The following is a 20,422-nucleotide window of genomic DNA, read 5'->3' as shown; positions in this document are numbered from 1 at the left end:
GAGTCATGAACTGAGTCATGAAACGGAAATGTGTTTTGGATGTTTCAAAATCTATCGAATGCATTTTGAATGCGGGACCCAACACCTCCTACTGTACTGACTTAATCTGACACCGAGTGAAAGTTCAAGCTGTGATTGTATCAAGCAGAACTTCGCTCTTCCCAGTATGTAGTCTTCTGTGGAAAATACCCTGAGGGTAGCTAAAGTAATTTAACGCAATATAACCAAAAAGTCAACAACCTCAAAATCAGTTTTTGGGGGCTGCATTTCCACCATCACTGGTAATGAGAAAGCAGCTTACTGATATATAAGCTAGCAATACAGGGGGAGAAAGGGGGGGGGGGCACAAAAAAATCACATAGCTTGAGTATGCCTCAGGAGCTGGATCACACCCACCACTTCATGACTGGAATCTTAAAAGGCATACGTTTTCCAAGTAAATGCACAAGTTTAAAATGAACGTAAGTCACAGAAAGTTTGGTGGGCTTAAAGTTTATTGTTTTTTTAAATGTGCACCAGCCTAGCGGTGGTTCTAGTCAGTAGGTAGACAGTGAGTGAGTGAGTGAATGAGTAAGATAGACTTGGCCACTCGCTGTGCTCCAAACCCTTGGCTGAGCACTAGGGATATCTTTCACGGCAGATGCCAGGGAGAGGCAGATGCTTTTCATCTTCAATGAGATGCGTTCCTACTAGAGCCGTGTTTCTCCTCTATTTATTTTGCTACTTATTTATACTGGTGCAGCTGGGTGCCTCCCAGCTGCACACGGAATACCGTGGCCGTGAGACACTTGGCGTCCGTATGTGTTGGCTGTGCTGTGGCTTGTCTGTAGTGGTGGTGGTGGTGGTGCTTGTGGAAGGAGGGAGGGGGGGATATGGAAAGTGGAAATGCTGCAGTGTGGAGAAAAAAAACAAGTGAGTGGCTCAGCTCACAGGGAGGCATTGTCTGCCGTGATGTGGGGAGGGCGAGAGAGAGAGAGAGAGAGAGAGAGAGAGAGAGAGAGAAAGAGAGCAAGCCAGAGAGAGAGAGCGTGCGAGAGAGTTGTCCTTGTGAGGTTGTGTGATGCCTTACATCTTTGTGAAATGCCAATCTGGATTCTGGTGGATGGTGTGTGTGTGTGTGTGTGTGTGTGTGTGTGTGTGTGTGTGTGTGTGTGTGTACACGTGTGTCATGCGTAATGTCTGTTAATTAACTAATTGGTTTTCCATCCGTTTATCCATTAACGTCAATAATAACCGAGAAGTGAGTGAATGTGTAATGGGGGTTGTAGAATCTAGAATCAATAATACCCTGCCTGCTTGGACCACCCACATCAGCTGCCTGCCGCACAGGTGTTACTAACCTCCCCCGGTGTGTGTGTGTGTGTGTGTGAGTGTGTGTGTGTGTGTGTGTGTGTGTGTGTGTGTGTGTGTGTGTGTGTGTGCGTGTGTGTGCGCGTGTGTTCGACCACCCATACACAAACAGCTCACTACAAGCAATCCAATACACAGCTAGCTGCAGGGCAGCCCAAGGTAAGAACGCTACCGGCCAAACTAACATTGCCCTGTCAATACCCCCCCCCCCCCCCCCCCCCCCCCCTCCGTTTATTGGCTCATCCTGAGCATAGAGAGGCGGGGCATATTATGAGATATACGACTGTCTTGTGTGCAGGGCTAATCATGACCATCTCTGAAGGTGATAAAGTTAGTGCAAGGATTGTGTTGGTGCAGACAGCTGTGACGGTCCTTGATGATTCTTCCCTGCCCCTGAAAGGTTCATCACGCACGCTCACTCACTCACACACTCACACACTCACACACTCACACACTCACACACTCACACACACACACACACACACACACACAGTTCTTTTTGCAACCATGAACATGGAGAAAGACAAACTCTGCAAGGAGAGAAACTCTGGCCTTCCGCACAACAGCAGAGCGAAAATGAAAGTGTAAAGGCGGATAGTGAAATTACTTCTTCTCTCCAAACTGCCCCCGGACACCACGCTGCTTCCATAAGATTGGCGGTGCATAGCCTTAACAGGGCCTTAACAGAGCCCGCATTCAGATTCACCAAAGAAAGGGTAATGTCCTGTGACCTATTGGGCTTTACAAGGGCTTTTGTTTACGAGCCGATTCCCTCCGAGTTAATTGTTAACGCTTTACTGCCGGGAATAAGATGGAGTGGTGCGACAAACCTAGAGATAAGAAGAACAGCACACTTCCTGAGGACAGGTAACCCCAAAAGTAAAGAACACTGACCTCCGATTATGTAGAACTCAAGTGAAAGTGTTGACATGATAGCTAAGTGTATATGGATGCAGGTAAAACATTCACCAGGAAAAGTTAGGGCCACCTGAAATGATTGTGCAATAGTACAGTACACATAGCAGCCATTCCTGATGACGCATCAGATGAAACACGATGATGAATCCACAAAGCGCGAGGAGTGGATTTACTGAGCTGGCCTTCTGATCATGTCGTGACTGGTTGAAGTACTGAGTCACATCTCAACAGAATGCAGCGACCGCGGCATATAAGGCTGCATCCATATGATATAGTGTCGATTGGCCTTTAGTCCGCTTGGGTGAACATTTAACAAAACTCAAGGACCTCTATAAATTATCAATGAAATGGGTATTTACAATCACCTCTGGGGGACCACCAATCCTTTCCAGCTGCAAATCAATCCGGGAATGAAAAGTGATATGCATTACACAAGGCTGAACAGACATACCAGAGTGCCACTTCCATTTGAATTTATAGGAGAGTGATTATTGGCGTTGTCAACTTGCAGAGCAAGGAATAAATGGCTTATGCTACATGGTGCTTGGCAAAAGGGCCCGCAATCAATCAAAGGCAGGCTCAATATAAAACAGACATTCATCATATAAAAGCAATGCCGTGCATACCAACCCTACATCACCTGAGCTGATCATGCATAATGGAACATTGTCCTTGTTCAAAACCGCAAACTTCAGCAGCTAAAGGTGTTTGGCTTACAATAAAAGCAGTCAAACTATGCAGGTGATTGGAGAGGAATGAATATGGTCAACAACTTGTGAAAGACTAGGAATTCCTAACAAATATCCAATCTCACAATGATAGAACAGACATTTGATATGAGACAACTTGGTACACCTAGACATATAAGACCCACGAAAATGATCCCTTTTGAAATGTTGCATAAATTGCATGTGGCAACTGGGACTGGGTATTTCAAAATATACCTAAAACATCCTAATACCTAGCTAAGTGTCGAAAAGCCTGTTTTTATTGGAGAGTGATTAAGAATGGTACCATGGCCGAAGATAAAATTTGCTATATAAACCCAGACACGTTCACCATAGCAGATGTGCATATATATCAAAACAAAATGTATGCTGGCAAGCGAGAAAGACCCTAACCTAAGACGTCACCACTTCAAAGTTTATTTGTGGACAGATGGTGCCGTAAAAATGGCTAGGCAGCACAGACAGCCTGGAACCCCCCCAAATGCCCCACCATGCAACTACTACTACAACCCCCCCCCAGGCATGTGAGCAGAGAAAGCTGGCAAATAAGACATTCACTGGATCTGTGGAGCAGAGGTTGCTATTGCGACTTGGCTCGAACCAGAGCACAAGATCGATCACTTTAAATAATATTGATAGCTTATATCAATTGAGAAGAATTTGTGTTAGGTTTAAGGCTAATTTATAATTATAAGTCAATGTGGAAAAAGCGAGACCACATTGACTGTGCTTATTCATTAACCTCCTTTCAAATAGACAGGTTCTCGTTCCGCCGAGGTACGTTTAAACGTTATTAATTAAACCTACAGAGGAATACAGAATGAGATTGGAAGGATTCTTCAGGGAAGAGAACACTAGGCCTTCATTTCCAAGCAGATGATAAAAGGGGATGAATGGGTAGCTGGAACTCCATGCCTTTCAGCAGGTGTGTTCACTGTTCTAAATCAATTACCCTTAGTCAGTCAACGCTTAGACTAGTTGGCTATTGTAAATCATCTTGGTGTGTCAGGCCAGATTATAGACTGTAACGGCCTGGAACTGAAGCCAGAGGCCGGCAGGAAACCTCCTGGGGCCTCCATGCGAACCAAGTCCTGAGCTTGATGACAGAACTGTATCGCAGACTGCTGGAGGCAAAAATCTCTGCTACATTAATATATGATAGTGTATACTGTATATAGTAAGATCAAATGAGTTGGACATGGTGTAAAAAAAAAAGAAGAAAGAAAGGATCTGAAGTAGAATGTCATTATTATAGCAGAGTATAATGTGTCCTACTTCCTTTTGTTTTGTTTTTGTATTTCTTGCAAGAACTAGGTGTGCTCGTCCAGGCTTATTTCAAATTGGCTGGGTGAGAACAAACGAGTCCATTGTGGGGATTTTTTCTTTCCCCCCTTCAGTGTGAGCTGGAAAGTATCGACGGAGCTGTATATTGACACAAGAGTTTTGTTATTTCATCTTACAACCGTGCATGTAAAAGAGACAGGAAAAATAATCCTGTGTGGTTCAAGGTACAGCCGAACAAGCCCTATTGTTGACAGAGGGAAGGGTTAGGCTAACTCTCAGAGAGGGGCAGGGAGCAAGGATCTCCACTGCTGCTCACAATTTTATAGCGGATACGGAAAAGCTGTCATATGAGAGGCAAGGTTTCGGAACCACGCACCTGGTTAGTGACTCCTTAACGAGATTTTTTTAAATATATAAACATATTATGGTAAAAATCGAATGTGAATTTGCTTGAGGCAAACATGCCGCTGTGATATACGCTGAACAGGACAAGATCCCAGGTCTGCGTCAAACTGCTCAGACCTAAATTGCCTCGAGTGGCAGAGCTGACATTCCAAATGGGTAGAGGGAGGGTTAGGATCCCAGAGGTCTTAAACCAGCTCTTTACCTACGTTCTACTCTGGAAGACTATACTCTCAGACAGTGTCTAACTACAGAAAGGAGGCAGATTCTAATAAGCCATTCTGTCTTTCTGTCAGCCTGCGTTTCACTCTATCCCCCGGCCTCTCCCTCCCGCGATCATGTCCTCTCTCTATCTCGCCTTCTCCCCCTCTCCCCCTCTCTCTCTCTCTCTCTCTCTCTCCCTGTCTCTGTCTGAGCTATGAGCCAGTCTGTTGGAGCAGATGGAGCTATATATCCCCATCGCTCTCCAGAGGGCCAGGGATTTAAAATGTAAAATAGCCGAGTGCAGAATAGGCAGGCAACGGCCGATAAAGGGCACCAGAATGAGGGATTCTCAGCTCAACTGTCTTGTCCCCTGTTCCAGCACAACGGACAGCAGGGGATGAATTCACCACACTACAATGCAATAAAACAGAAGAATAATGGCCCTATGTTTATCCCTATGTTTATCACTACCAGAGCAAGCTGATCTTTACTATGGCCCACAGCTAAAACGTTGGCACTTAACCACATGAACCCTAGTGGCCCCATTCATATTAATAGGCAAATATTCAGTCGCAATGCGACACAACCTGAACTTTGTGGATCAGCTGTTTAGCTTTAACAAAGTATATATGGTTTAAGTTGTTAATCAGTGTATTGAGACAGGCAGCAGACTGCCTCTTTCTTCTGCAGATTCTACTTTCTAGCACTCTGACACTTCCTTTGTCCTTCCGTTCCTAGATCACACCCCAGGAACTCCAGGTGATGGCAAGGTTAAGTTCCAAAGTGTCAGATTTACAGTTCGTGCCAGGCACCACAACCAAATGCCACCACTTGGCTGGCAGCTACCGCTAATTCAACCACCCCAGGACTGAGGCTTTCTGTTGCATCGCCTTAACCAAAGAAACTGTAGAATCGCACTGGCATTCCTGGACTTGTAACCTCAGGCTACTCTCTTTCAGGTAATGAGAAAATATCTGGCCCCTGTATCAGTCGTCTGGGGAAGGATTGTGCCTGCCTGCTCCTCCATCTCCAAGGTGGCAGACTGACAGACAGGAAGAGTGAGGAACAACAGGCGGATGAGGCCGTGAGTAGCACAATCGATCGCCGACTGAATAGGAAGGTCCATTATAGTGACAGGCCAGAGCCACAACACCACGACCTGCACTCCACCAATGTCCTCATTACCGCCTATGAATCTCTCACTCAGCACCCCCCCCTCCCATTTTCTCTGCAACTTTACAGCCCCCTGTTCAAAGGAGAGCAACGACTTTTAATCTGATCCGGAAACGTATAGGAAGAGAGGCGGAAGCCACTACGAGCTTACGTGCTTTGACCTTGTGAGTAGGGAATCCTGAGTAAATCTAACGTGCCAGTCCCGTTGAGAGAAAGGTGGTGCTAAGTGTAGCCCACACATTAAGCCCTGCGAGAAAACGGTGTCTTGAGGTGAGGAGGAACCTTCTGTTTGGGACATGCCGTCTTACCTCTCAGTGTTTTTCCTTTTCCCCACCATGCCTCTAGTTATTCTGAATTGTTAGTCCTTAGTAGACTTATTTATACCCACTCTCCTGGCCCTGCCTCCCTCACCCTGCAGCTGCACATAGGATTTACCTGCAGCTGAGACAACCTCCAGACTATCAATTACCTCCAGTGTAGAGCAACCGTTTGGTAACAAGGCACACTCATGCACACAAGTGAACGCACACACACACACACACACACACACACACACACACACACACACACACACACACACACACACACACACACACACACACACACACACACACACACACACACACACACACACACACACACACACACTCTCTAGTCTAGGTGGTATAATTCCACCTAAAACAAGTCCTGAGCTGACTTGGGTTTGTAGGATTTTGCCGACTAATCAAATAGCCTTGTTTAATGGACAAATGTGTGAAATGGCTTTGCCCACATTTATTGCTGCAGCTAAAACAGGAAGTTGGGCTAAATGGATGATCTTTATCGACGAAAACGATTTTTATGATGTCCTCATTGTCAAGACATATGCTCGTTAACTAAAACTTAAATAAAATTAAAAGAATAAATCATAAATTAATTAAATCAAATAGAGCCAAAACTAGAGATAAGAACAAAGGCAGTGTGCACAGGCGCATGTGTGGATACATGTTGGATGTGTTTGCAGGATTAACCACATACGAGGACACACAACAAATGCATGATGATACACTCACTCACACAAGCACCCAACATGCCAAAGCTGCAGTCCATTTGTGTACGACTCATGATGTTTGACTGAGCATCCGCGACATGGTGTTGAAAATAAAGATCCAGACAAATTCTCCCTGACACGCTGCCTTGTTCTCTGACAATGATTAGAGTGAACACCAGGCCATCACACGCACGCTACACAGACACACAGACACAGGACCTGACACTCAACGCACCACCCCCCTAAAGTGCCTCTGTCAGGTCAACCAATGTAAGGCCATCACAGCCGATGATGTCATCATCAAAGCATGCCGTAGTAATGCCACAGGCTGGTTTAATGTAATCTTGCCGTGGCTTGTTATAAAACTAGGTGATCATGCTGGAGAATGTGACCATCGCCTTTGATGCCAGATCTACAGGCCCAAAGACTGCCACAACAAGCCCAACCTGCTACAGGGGAAAAGCCATTCAGGAAGTAGTAATCAGCCTTGTAGGAAATTATCACATACCAATACCACAGGATATACCATCCTGTAAATTGCCACTGGCCAATTGTTGGTAAGATAACCATCCATCACTGGGAAAGATCAGAACTTTGCTAATAATAGTCAAGTCAAATTTGTGACAGTGGTTCAGGAGGTATAGCAGCCGTCTCGGTATTGGAAGGTTCCCGGGCCGATACCCGGCTCCTCCTGGCTGAGTGTGTTGAAGTGTCCTTGGGCAAGACATTGAACAAAACAAAAATAAAATCTAAACATCTGAAAACACTTAGTTTTAAGAAAGGCGCTACATAAATGTAGTTCATTTACATGTGTCTGGTGAATTATGTACTACTATGTATGAAGATCTGCAGATATTGAAGAAGTAACTTTGCCAACCTGGACTCTATACATAACTTATAAGGAGTTGACTCTACATGCTAATCTTAATCTTATACAATGACTAAAGATTGATTAAATGAACTAGGGCTTGTCACGTAACTAGTGTATGACTGGTGTAAGATCTGAGGAATAAGTCAACAGATATCTGAGGAATTGTAATCCTTTCAAGTGAGGCCTTGTCTCTAGTACGCCAGCAGGGCACTGATCATTAGGCTAACATATTCAGCTAATGAATGTGTATGGGGAATGGTCACATTATGGGAACCATCTAAAGCCCAAGAGTTTGAGATGTCTGACAGCTAATAACCCTGCCATTACTACTGTCAGCCACAGTGGACAGCATAAACTACACATGTTTGATGCATTGGCCAGTGTACACTAGACTAGACTATAATCACACAAAATTAACAAAATAGATATGAAAAAAATCACACCCGTGTGAAGTGAGGGGTGCTTTACCAACCCTTATAATCTTACAACCACGCAATATCATAACATCATTTGCTGATTTGATTTGCTCAGTGACAGACAAAACAAACATTAAATCACACCGTGTGAAGTGAGTGGCGCTCTTATTATCATACATCACATTCCGTGCACAACCAATCAAATCATCACAAATAGGAGGTCATAGGAGGGGGTAGCGCCACTCAAAAATGCTATTTTGTATTTAATCTACATCAAACTGTCAAGCGGTGCCTACCCGGGTTGTAATTGTTTGCCTTGCAGCTTATGAAGTTTGCTTTAGAAACTTAAGCTACAATCCTTACTTAAATCAAATGTTATTTAATCAATCTGTATAGTATGTTAATAATATACTAGCACATCTGCGGTGGTTGGAGGTCGTCTCTCTACTCTTGAGGAAGAGTAGAGATACTCATCGGTGAACCAATAGGACACGCCGGCACCAATAGGATCCCGCCTTGTACTCGCTGGCACCCGCCCCTCTAGAGTCTAGACCATAAACCACACAGGCTGGGCCAGGCTATCTTGACTTGAATGTGATCCAAGGAAGCTGAACCCAGCACCAACCCCCCTCCGTGTTTGCTGATGTAGAAGCAGCTATACTTTTATCAGGGAGAAGACAGGGGATTAGCCATCAAATTACGAGGCAGACAGCATCCGCAGCTCCAGTGTTGCAGAGTGATAATCTCTAGGGCTGAGCAGAAGAGTTGGAGGGGAGAGGAAGGTAGGGTCAGGTTTTGGGATTAAGGCCATGTGGAATGGCAAACTTCTCAAAAGAGTGCATCCCTAAATATGACAGTGTGTGTTTTGCAGTGCCCAGGGGACCCCAGCAAAGGCTCCGTTCGCACTTCGCAGTCTAGCAGGTTCCCACTGGCACTCCATTCCATGTCTCAGTGGTGACGCTCTTGAGTTGAGACGACATTTGTGTCGACTTTTATTCTATTTCCGTCAAAGCAGGGGATCGCAGTGGCGTGCGCCACATCCTTGCCAGTAGTGTAATTACATAGCCCAATACAAATAAAGCTGAGGCAGCCCAGTTTAACATGGGGGACGAAAGAAGCTTCTCAAATAGAGACTCTGTAGCTAGGCAGGACTTGCAGAATCGAGTGCAGTGGCCTGGCTGGCCTCGTACTAGCTTCATGCATTGTCACCTCCCCAACACACACACACACACACACACACACACACACACACACACACACACAGACACACACACACACACACCCCTAAACAAGCCGTTCTCTTCTCAGAGAATACGCCCTGCCTGAACACACAGGAATGTTTCATCAACGCCACCACCCCCAACATCCTCGCAGGGGCACAATGGGGCCAACCTGGCCCTGCCATGGACAGGCTATAAATAAGAGAGGCGCTCTAATGAAACCAAATGAACCTCCATCCATCTTCCCAAAACAAGCCGCAGAGCCAAGAGCTTATAGGGGGGAGACAAGAAGGAGTCACGGGCCACGTGTTTAAAGTATAATACAAGGGGCTACACTCAATATATGTGTGCGTGTGTATGTGTGCAGCACGTTCACTGCATGTCTGAAACACTTGAATTCTACTCGCTCAATTATACCTCGTCCAAGATTCTGTTACGCTACATGACCTTTTATTGATCACTGGTCGTGACTCGTGTTTGAGAGTCAGCAACTTTGAGAAGAACAGAACGCAAACGTCATACCGATTGCTAAGGTGTCACTGTACAACACATAGAACACCCCCCTCCAACAAACGCACGTGCGCATGCACACACACACACACACACACACACACACACACACACACACACACACACACACACACACACACACACACACACACACACACAGCTGTAGTGTATTTCTAAGTGTGTGCATGTCTAAGACTGTAATTTGAACACTAGCTCCCCTAGTCATCCTGTCTTGATTATATGACAGCCAGACAGCTTCTTACTGTACATTGTGTGAGATCAGAAGCGCGAGCAGCACCTATTTGTTTGGAGAGGGATTAACATCAGGCTGGGTAAAAAAAAGACTGGCGAGACAGACCCCGTAATCAAGCAAAATGTCTGGTCGAGACTCGAGGTCACCCGTTGGTACAAATCATTAAGGGAGAGAGAACAAGGTCTACAGTTGCATGGGGGATAAAAACCTCTCCCTGCCCCATGTCATAGAGCCCAGGAGTAGATCAATCCATATTTCATTACATTTTCTTTGCGGTTGTTTAGCATTCCAGTTCTACCCTCACGGCCGAGCCGAGAGCAAGGTGAACAGAACCCCTTGGTTCATCCTAAGGTCACGTCCACAAGCCATCTATTTCTATTGGCTTCCCTGCCGAAAAAACTATTTTGTCCTGGTAATGTAATGGCAAGTGTACATCAATCATGTAGTAATAGCATACATCATATCAGACGAGCGGTATAATTGCAACAGAGAGATCTTCCATTTACAGAAAATAGCGTATTACATGACGCCATTTACATTTACATGGGCTACTGTATGTTGCCATCCAACCAAGCAATGCTGCACATTTCTCATGTCTATGAGTGCATGCCTATACCTTGGCCCTGCCATGCAAATAGAGTACATACACAATGCAGCCACCCTGGTAAATGTAGCCTGTTTCAATCAGTGAGGAGGCGTAATGGGGTGATGTGGAATTGAGTTTTGTGCGAGTGGGGTAATGTCCTCCCTGACGAAGCAGATTTGTGCCTCAGTTGAGAGCCACACAACTGTAATGCATACAGCTAAATGTGTGACCCAGAAGAAAATTCCACATGGTTTAATCTCTCAACATTAGGCTCATGGCAAGAAAAAAAAAGATAGGCTGCATTAGAAGCGCAGGCAATAATTGGTCTTGTAAGGCAGATATCACAGTAAACACTAAACACCTAAACACACTTATTTAGAGTCTAAAAATACTTTTGCAAGAGAAACTGTATTGTGGACACGATAAGAAGAAGGTAATGCTACTAGGGCTGGCCAATATCTAGCCTATATTATATACTCATCACTGATATTGTCTGGAGTTTGGATATCGTAATCATGTGATGTGGCATACGTATTGTCCTTTCCAATTATTAATATTAAGGCTAGTTTTAACCTGACTGTTCTAACTTCGGTTCTATTATTTGCCTTAAGTTATTATATAGGCATTATTGATGAATAATTACATAGATATATCAGTGTGGAAATAAAGTATTTTGCACAAGCACCAATAGTCATTGAGGTATTGATCAATATTCTACCTAAACCTAGTGGAATCAAACACATGCTCCATTAATGTAGAAACGCTGTTGATTACAGTGATGATGAAGACAGAGTCTCCCTTTTCTTTTTAACCCTAAATATCTCCTCAGCAGCTGTCAGAATGGATGAGAGGTTGTCCCATCAGATAAAGTGTCATGGCTGAGACCATGGAGTGACTATCGGCCAGTTGACACTTAACGTGTTCAGTCAGTGGCCTCTGACTGACATCACACGTTGCAACATGACTTGACTTTGACACATTCAGTGCTCTCGGTTGCTTTGTGCACATTACTTTGTGCAGTATGGCGGATTGACAATTAGCCTATAGGCCTTGTAACCGTCAAAGAACAACCCTCAGACGTGTTACCATCATCAACATCTCTCGACGATATCTTGAATGATATCGAATGAAATTTCCCCTCTGCAGGTTTTGTATTGACTAAATGCCCCTGTCCTGATTCAGAACCCAAGCCACGGATAAAGATAAATACATGGAAACATTAGCCTTTCACAAACCATAAAAGCCACAAGGGATGTCTGGCCATGGCTGGTGTTCAGACCAAATCTGTTGGTAACCATTCACGCAATCACCTTCACAGACATTGATCCGTGATTGTAGGCAACCCCTTTCACATCTCACCTGAGACAGCAGCGGTGAAGTGAATCCATCACCCATTAAAAGGCCATTACACGTCATCCGAATCATCAATGATGAGAAATCAAGTTGTATGGAAAAATCCATATGCTCTGCCCATAATTACTTTTCAGCTTTCCAACAGGGAGAGAGCACGATTGAGTGATTGACTTCACATAAAGAGCTTTGTCTGAAAGCATTCTAAAAGGTAGGCAAAAAACCTTGAAACTGGAGCCAATTCAAGGAGACATGGATTTAGTATGTTTGACAGAGGTACCATACTAGTAAAGAGTATTGCTGAAAACAAACAATCAAAGTTGTTTCTTAAGTTCACATTCACCGTCCTATAGACAATGATCACTCGTGTTTGCACACAGCCTCACTGGAACTTAGACGGCGACATTGTGGCTGAGTCGTAGCCATAAAAGTGGAATGCCGGGTTAATGGCCTGTGTGGCTTAAGGTGAAGAAGGATAACCTCAAAGGTCAGCCACTGTGGACTGGGACGGATGTTCCCATTTGGACATAGAATGTAATTGTGTGTTTTTGTTTTACTTCCTTGTTAGTTTATGCTTTTTAGGAACCAAACAGATGTGTGCCAAGACATTTTAGCATTAGCCTCCTTATTGTCGGAAAACTTTCTCTAGCAGGTTGAAGTTTCATCATAATGTTTGGGTTACCACTCCCTAGCAAAGACCAACATACTAGTCAATGATTAACTGATAAACAAACTACTTCAGATTTAGGCCTACCAGGAGAGAAAGAAAATGTTAAGTTCCCGGGGCAGCAAGATGGACCCACAGGGAGGTCTCGCCTTTTCATGCCAAACAAAGCGAGACAGACATGTTGTCTTTACATTCACACTGTTCGCTGAAAGTTCAAGACAGCTTTGAAAGAAACACACCACAGAAATATATTTGTTCTCCTCTATTTGTTTACCCTAGTGACACCAGCTCTTTGTATTGAGCAACAGATTAATTGTGCAACACCTGTCTAAACATCTCTGAGCAAAAACTATTTGTAATAGTTAAACGAACACTTAACACCGGGAGGAAAAAAATATATGTAACTTTGGAAGGCTACCAAAGTTACCTGCACACACAGTTATGATCTCTATAAAAAAGACAAGATACTGAAATATTTGAATCTCACGTCACATTGCAAGCGCTTATCGGTTATACGAAGAAAGGACAAAATAATAAGAAATACTGTAGATACAGCACAAACTGCTTCCAAAAGTCACAAGAACTTTCAAAACCTCTCCCCTGCCCTGATTTGGGATTTCAAAGCCCCTCAATGGCTCTTTCTAAGCTAAATTCTTTTTTGCTGAAACTTTAGCCTCAAGATTGCCTAGGGAGATAAAGACAACTGGAAAAACAGGTTGTTTGGCCTCAGAGTAGGCTTAACACTGTCTAACGGCAGGGTGCCTCACCTTAGCAGCAGTAGCTAAGGGGACACTCTATGCCCCCTCTATTCAAAGTCCGCTGAAAAAAGAGGGGAGGGCTCACCCCAGACAGGGCAATTTGCCAGAGAGCCAGCCAATAGAGTTAAGCCAAGACGAGGTTAAACTATTGTTTTGGCTTAACAAGCAAGAGTGAACAAGGACAAAAGGCAACGGGACAAAAGAATAGTAAGAAAATACCTCTCTATTGAAGTGTATCACATCAAGTTACTTTGTTTTTGTTCACAAGAGGTAAGTTAACTTTCATTTTGCTGGATATGAAGGCTAAGCCAGTTAAGACTTAAGGGAAAAAAACACCTGTACAGAATTGGCTTTCTACTTTCGTTCAGAACTAATCCTTTGTTGGTTGTTTCATCATTACCATGCTACTACCATGCTGTGGGCACAAATGTCACACTTACCCATGCATGTAAATTTGGTCCCTTACAAATAAATCCTTTTTTCCAATTCCCTTTATCTTTAGTCAGTTATTCCTGAGAGCCAGAGAAAGACAGAAAAAAATCCAATTCCAAAAGAATCCAAGCCAATCCAACAGTATCCCAAGTAAAATTATCCTTGATGATAGAGGTCTCTTGGAAGAAGAAAAAAAAAAGTAAATCAGGAATGTGGTTTCCCTGTTGTCCTCCTCAGTTATTCCATTGACAATGTTTCGTTAAATGGGAGGAATTGCCTTGCGTCTCACCAGCGATATGTCTCCAGCTGTGGCAAAGGGAGTAATGTGGTGCTTTTAGGAGGGGAATCAGGGGATCCTTCAGTGGCACTGCTTTTTCACACACTGAGCCGTGTTCAGGCACTGCCTGGGAGGAGCCAAGACCACACATGTGATGTCATAGGTGTTGGATTTCACTGTGGAGGAGGAGGAGGCGGGAGGCACGAGAAGCATTTACCTTCCTGAACTTTGACCAATCAGAGGCGGTTGTGGGATTTCACCTGTGTGTAAAGAAAAAGGTTTTGAGGTATGAGTACACGTGATGTTATGTGGTTCCACAGCTAATGAGCCATAAGGCCGTCTTCTTATCTGGGTTGTGCTCAAAACTGCACGGTAAAATCCCCAGTGTCAACAACTCAGAAAGTGTACAAAAGGGTCCATTTTGGTTACATTTGTACATTCCTTGAGTTATAAATGGATAGCTTAACACTGACGATGTTATTGTCTATTTGTGGCACAAATAGAGGCCATTTAAAATCCTGCATAGATTTTTTTGTAATTCAGAATCACAGCAACCTATTTCACACACAGCAGTGGCCACACATTGCTTCCCACAAAAACAAAAAAGGAAAGCAAATAACACAAGAAGTCACCAAAAGTTAATAGGGGCTAAATGTTTTTCGTGACCTTGAAGAGATTACATTTTGAGCATTCCCATGAGACTTGAGCAATTATGTTAACGATCGTAACAACATTGCAGGACTTATTCAAGTGCTCCACCTCCAAATTACTCTGACAAAAATAAAGAAATAAAGAAAATAGAAATGTACGCAGCATCCGTATTCTTCATTCAGGCAATGTACGCACACTCGTCACTCAAAATGCACGCACGCGCACACACACACACACACACACACACACACACACACACACACACACACACACAAACACACTGGTTCCCTTTTTTTTCTTTTTTTTTTCCTCCGGTCAAACTCCACTAGCCATGGAGCTAATCATCCACAACAGATGTTCAGAAATGTTCAGTCGGATTTATGGTGAAGCTCAGAGGAACAGCCAAGTCAGCCTCTGGTGCAGTTTTTCTCTTCCGTCCTACAAGGACAGGGGATTGCACAGAGAGAGAGAGAGAGAGAGAGAGAGAGAGAGGATGTCAGCACTACCATTCACCCCCCCCCCCCCCCCCCCCCCCCCCCCCCCACACACACACACACACAGAAAACCTCCCCCCCGGTCCCTACCCTCCCTCGCTAAGGCTCGCCATCCGAGACGATAGTGCCTTAATAGATTAGACAGCCTCTGGACCTTGGGGAGAAGTTTGCTCATTTATCCCAATAATACTGTGCGGACTGTTAACTGGACTCCTACAGCATTGCTTCAACAAATGTTTTTTTTCCCCTCCCGAGAGACCAATAACTTTTTTTTATTTTTTATATTAGTGATGTTGATGAGAGAAACTGCAACTGAAAACATAACCTGGAAGTATGGCAACTGTGTTTAGGTGTGTGAGCAGTGAGCACACGCAGCTATTTTAACTGCTGAAACTACATGTAAGTCGCTCTCAGGTGGGGCAGTGGTGAAGTACCTGCCCAGTTTATCGAGTCCATAAGAAAATAAATAGGGATGTCCGATATTTGCAGATATCCTGATATTGTCCAACTCCTAATTCCTGATACCAATATCAACCAATACCGATATATGCGGCCGTGGAATAAACACATTATTATGCCTAATTTTATGGCCATGCCCCACTGGATGCATTCATAAAGGTTTTCCAAATACAAATAAACATTATCATGCCTTTGGGAGAAATTTTAATTAATTCAAAACAATATTTACCGATATTTCATTTTATGCTGATAATATCGTCCGATAATTAAAATATTGTTTTGTTGGTGTTTGGGGGTGGTAGCCGGGCTGGGAGGGTTATATTTGTCTCCGCACGTACTCCCACGGGCTTGGGCGGCACCTGTCAACTTCGAGTGTTGGCCTCTAATGTCCTCTCGTTGGGGGCTCCTCACTGGCAGCTGAGTCAGTATGCCACAACAGCTGCGACAACACAGAATTGTGTATGGGGAATAATTAATAGGCATAACCACTAAATAATTAAAATAATAATAATAATAATGAAATAAAACTGCATGTAAGTCCAAACCCAACCAGTGAAAATGGCAGTTATGGTTTGATTACACTATTTTGAATTCCCAAAAACCGGAAGCCAAATGGTTCTACTCAAAAGTGGAAGATAATAGGATTTTTGCAGTAATAGCTTACTGTAAGATATCCGGCTGTTTCTTGAAAAGATCAACTGTCCATTTCATTACTGTGTACATTTTCTTAATGTACAGTACAATGCAAACTAACCGACGAGAGAATAATGTATAGATAATGTATAGTGCATCAAAGAAAACAGGATAGTTAGCAGCTAAACAAGGCAATGTATCAATCTATCGAAACAGCATTATATACTATATATATATATACTGTGTATATATATCCCAAAATAAATACACATACTGCATGTATGTCTCAGAGAATACCGCCCAACTATGAAATAAATATCAGTAGCTGAACTGAACCAACCACACAAAAGTTCAAAACAATAGTACTCATAGGAAGTGACTGATGTGAGTTGTAATGCAATTACAGTGCCTTGTGGACTAAAACACTGTTGAAGGAAATCGCTTTCTCTGAGTCCAACCTCTGTTTGTCTAACAATGAGAGACAGCCTAACTTTACTCGAGGGCTGCAGAACTGTGTACACAACAGCACACTTGACAGAATGACAGAGGATAATTTCTGTCTCTTTAGTTTATACCTTGGCACACAACAATGTTACTCGTCTGATTAGCTAGTATAGCTCTGTTCAAACACAAAAATGTTATGGACAAAAAGATAATCAGGTACTGAATTTCTGGACACAATCATGCATTGTTAAAAATGTTATCGCAACATCTAATAGAATAACTATTCTGTATGTCTTTGGAAAACTTCATGTCCTTGAGACAGATGTGAGACGTACAGTAGTATATGGGGCTTTCCAGGGCTTAATTATTATCCCCACATGCTGAGCAGAAGCCCACTTAGAAGCACAGAACAGAATGAAAACTATTTTTGTGCCAATTCAAATGTCACATTCATCTGCAAGGAAAATCAGACTGTTATTGGTGATAGAGAAGTTCACGAGGAGAATGTTAGTAGCGAATTCCAATTCCATGCCACAAAGTACATTCAGACTGAATATTACATTTAAATAGAGCTAGTAGAGCTACTCAATTTAAAACGAATTCTTATTCACAATAACAGTCCTGCAGACCTTTTACAAAAGTCTGTTTCTTCAGGCATGGCCAAAAGCCAAGCTGTCTGCTGTGTGTGTGTGTGTGTGTGTGTGTGTGTGTGTGTGTGTGTGTGTGTGTGTGTGTGTGTGTGTGTGTACTCGAAGTCTAACTTATTTATTTCGGTGAATCTCTTAGTTAGACCATCATTGTTCTTTTGAAGCAGTTGTGCATTTATGAAGAATGATCGCCATTTCTATTTGGCTAAAGGAGACATATGATATAATAGCCTTTCTGGTAGTTTCTCCACACCAGTCATGTCCACAAGCAGCCAGTTAATCAAAAAGGAGATGACATATCTGGCTTTTAAGTGACTTTTTTTCGTTCACTTAATTTACAAACTGCCTGCAAAGGAACGTGAAATCAACAGCTAAAGTTTGGACCAGTATTAGACCGTCTGGTTTTTAAAGCTCCGATTTCAACACCCCCCCAGTCTACTGGATGTATTCAGACTTGGAAACACCCATTACCTTAGTCTGATAATTTATTACATGGTGTCATCCCCCCATCCCCCAATGCTTTTCACTAGATTTCAAATGCCGACGACAACCTCCTCTTCTCCTCCCATCAGTGTGAGGGAGATGACACCTCCATACCCAATGTGCCCCCCCCCCCCTCCACACACACACACCTAACAATACCCCATTAGCAGCTTCGGTAAAAGGAGGAGAGAGACAGAGAGAGAGAGAGAGAGAGAGAGAGAGAGAGAGAGAGAGACAGAGACAGATTTTGTGATTGTGGGAGGTTGTTCATAAGGCTTCTCTCTACGTGACAAACTGCATGCGCTGCCTGTTGCACAACTCAGAGATCTATCGGTTATGGTTAGAACACCTGGATCCATCCAGACACAGAAGCTCCCCAGTTGGAGTAATCTACTCTGATGTGTGATTATGGGCAAACCGCACAGGCTGACATTTGAAACCATCATGCCTTCAAAGCACAGTGAGTGAATCAAGTCATCTGTCTGCAACGGCTGACAAAGACAAGTGCCAACAAAATAAATTAAGGTCAAGTTCAATTTATATATTTTCTTTTTTTTTAAGAATTTCTAAAACCAGTTACAAATCTCAAAACAAATCTAGAATGTTAAAATGGTGTCCAAATAGCCATGCATTTGTTATCTCCCTGTGCAAAGAGGTCACTGATAAACCACAATTCTGGCTGCATGCCCACTAAGAAATTGCTGACCTGGGTCGTAAACAGTGAGTTGTGAAAGTCAGCGTGCTGCTGTTGATAGGCTTTTAAGACCTGCACTATGTCATTGTGTCCAACAGCACAGCTGGGAAGCACCTGTTTAGTTTAGATTTCCTTGCCCAACTCACAATTCATGGCTCAGTTTGTCATTGTAAGGGTGGTCAATTAATTATTAAGACAAGAGGGTGATTCTACAAAATGTCAGTTTTCAGAAAAACATATGTTGCTTTATCAGTGATGCTAAAACCTTTCATGTAAAGTACAGCCAAAATGATATGTATTTCGCCGCTGACCCAGCAAAAGCAAAGATTTTAGTTAAAAATGTTAGCTTTAAAAATACATATATTCAAAGATTTTCACAAAGTAAGTGACAAGCTATGTTTGAATAGCCAAAGTATAAAATAATAGTTAAAGTGGTTACAGTTTAAAATTATACATGGATTATTAACCGGTTGATTACAAAGGGTTGCGTATCTGGATAACTGCATGAGACGAGTACTATTTAGAAAAGGCCTTAGGTTCCATACATGCCACCTCAAGGCTATATATCTGTTAGAGCAGTGTGATGTGCGCTTCCCATTTATCATTTTACAGGCCAGAGTGGCCACCGCACACCAGTGTTAAGCACACAGCATGTCTATGTTTGCTTTTCTAAGAGGGGGAGGGATTTTCATAAGCTGCAGAGAATCAAACTGAATGACAAAGTCACAGAACATGTAAAAATGCACCTCCGCTGAACACCAAGGACGACGCAGGGCTGGATTATACTTTTTTCTCCCTTCTCAGGACTGTCTGCTGATAAGCAAGTCGCCAGTGCTTAAGAGGGAGGGCAATGGCACATGGCGACAGGAGGTGTGCAAAAGACAAGGACAGTGAGGAAACAGAGCACATAAACACACACAGATAAGATTGGTGTGAGTGTGCTGACCTTCAGTGCGTGCTTTCACACAGCTTGTATATACTCTATATAGGTGTTGTTGGCTGTTGCGTTGTTGTGTGTGTGTGTGTGTGTGTGTGTGTGTGTGTGTGTGTGTGTGTGTGTGTGTGTGTTCACGGTGTCACCACACCATTTGACATATGTCGATGTGCATTTATGTGAGTGTGACTGAAAATAACAAAACTCCAAGAAAAAAAAGAGGAGAGAGAGCAGGGAGGAGGGAGGGATGGACAAATGAGGTAAGGTATGAGCAGAAGAGGCGCCAGACTTTATTTTCCTGCTACTCTATATCTCTTTGGAAAAAACCACAACAAGACTCTTTGTCCATTTCAGAGGCCATGACATGTGGCGATGGCGGTGTGTGCTTTCCGAAGGGTAGACTGGCAGGGGGCATGCTAGTGAATGCATGTGACAAATCATTTTTATCTGGGAACCCAGCGGGTATTGACAAACCGGGGATGCATTTAGATAGCCCAATTAAAATGGGGAAATGAAGCGGCATTGAGGCACATTACATCGACGTGCTCCCCAAT

General features: G+C 43.4%; 1 protein-coding gene across 6 annotated transcripts in view; it reads right to left on the bottom strand.

The window, feature by feature from the left end:
• Positions 1–20,422, bottom strand: part of ptprfb (protein tyrosine phosphatase receptor type Fb) — a 194,967-nt gene that overhangs the window by 128,881 nt on the left and 45,664 nt on the right. For 4 of the 6 annotated variants that reach the window (XM_080777291.1, XM_080777295.1, XM_080777294.1 and 1 more), the window contains exon 2: positions 14,161–14,689. The exons of 1 other annotated variant lie outside the window; for it this stretch is intronic. The gene's annotated coding sequence lies outside the window, so the exon portion shown is untranslated. The remainder of the gene's footprint in view (positions 1–14,160; positions 14,690–20,422) is intronic. One more of the 6 variants, XM_080777293.1, reaches the window with a different exon arrangement.

Source organism: Protomyctophum bolini (genome assembly GCF_963924005.1).
Source record: "Protomyctophum bolini genome assembly, chromosome: 12".
Lineage (NCBI taxonomy): Eukaryota > Metazoa > Chordata > Actinopteri > Myctophiformes > Myctophidae > Protomyctophum > Protomyctophum bolini.
This window is presented reverse-complemented; position numbering and strand designations above follow the sequence as displayed.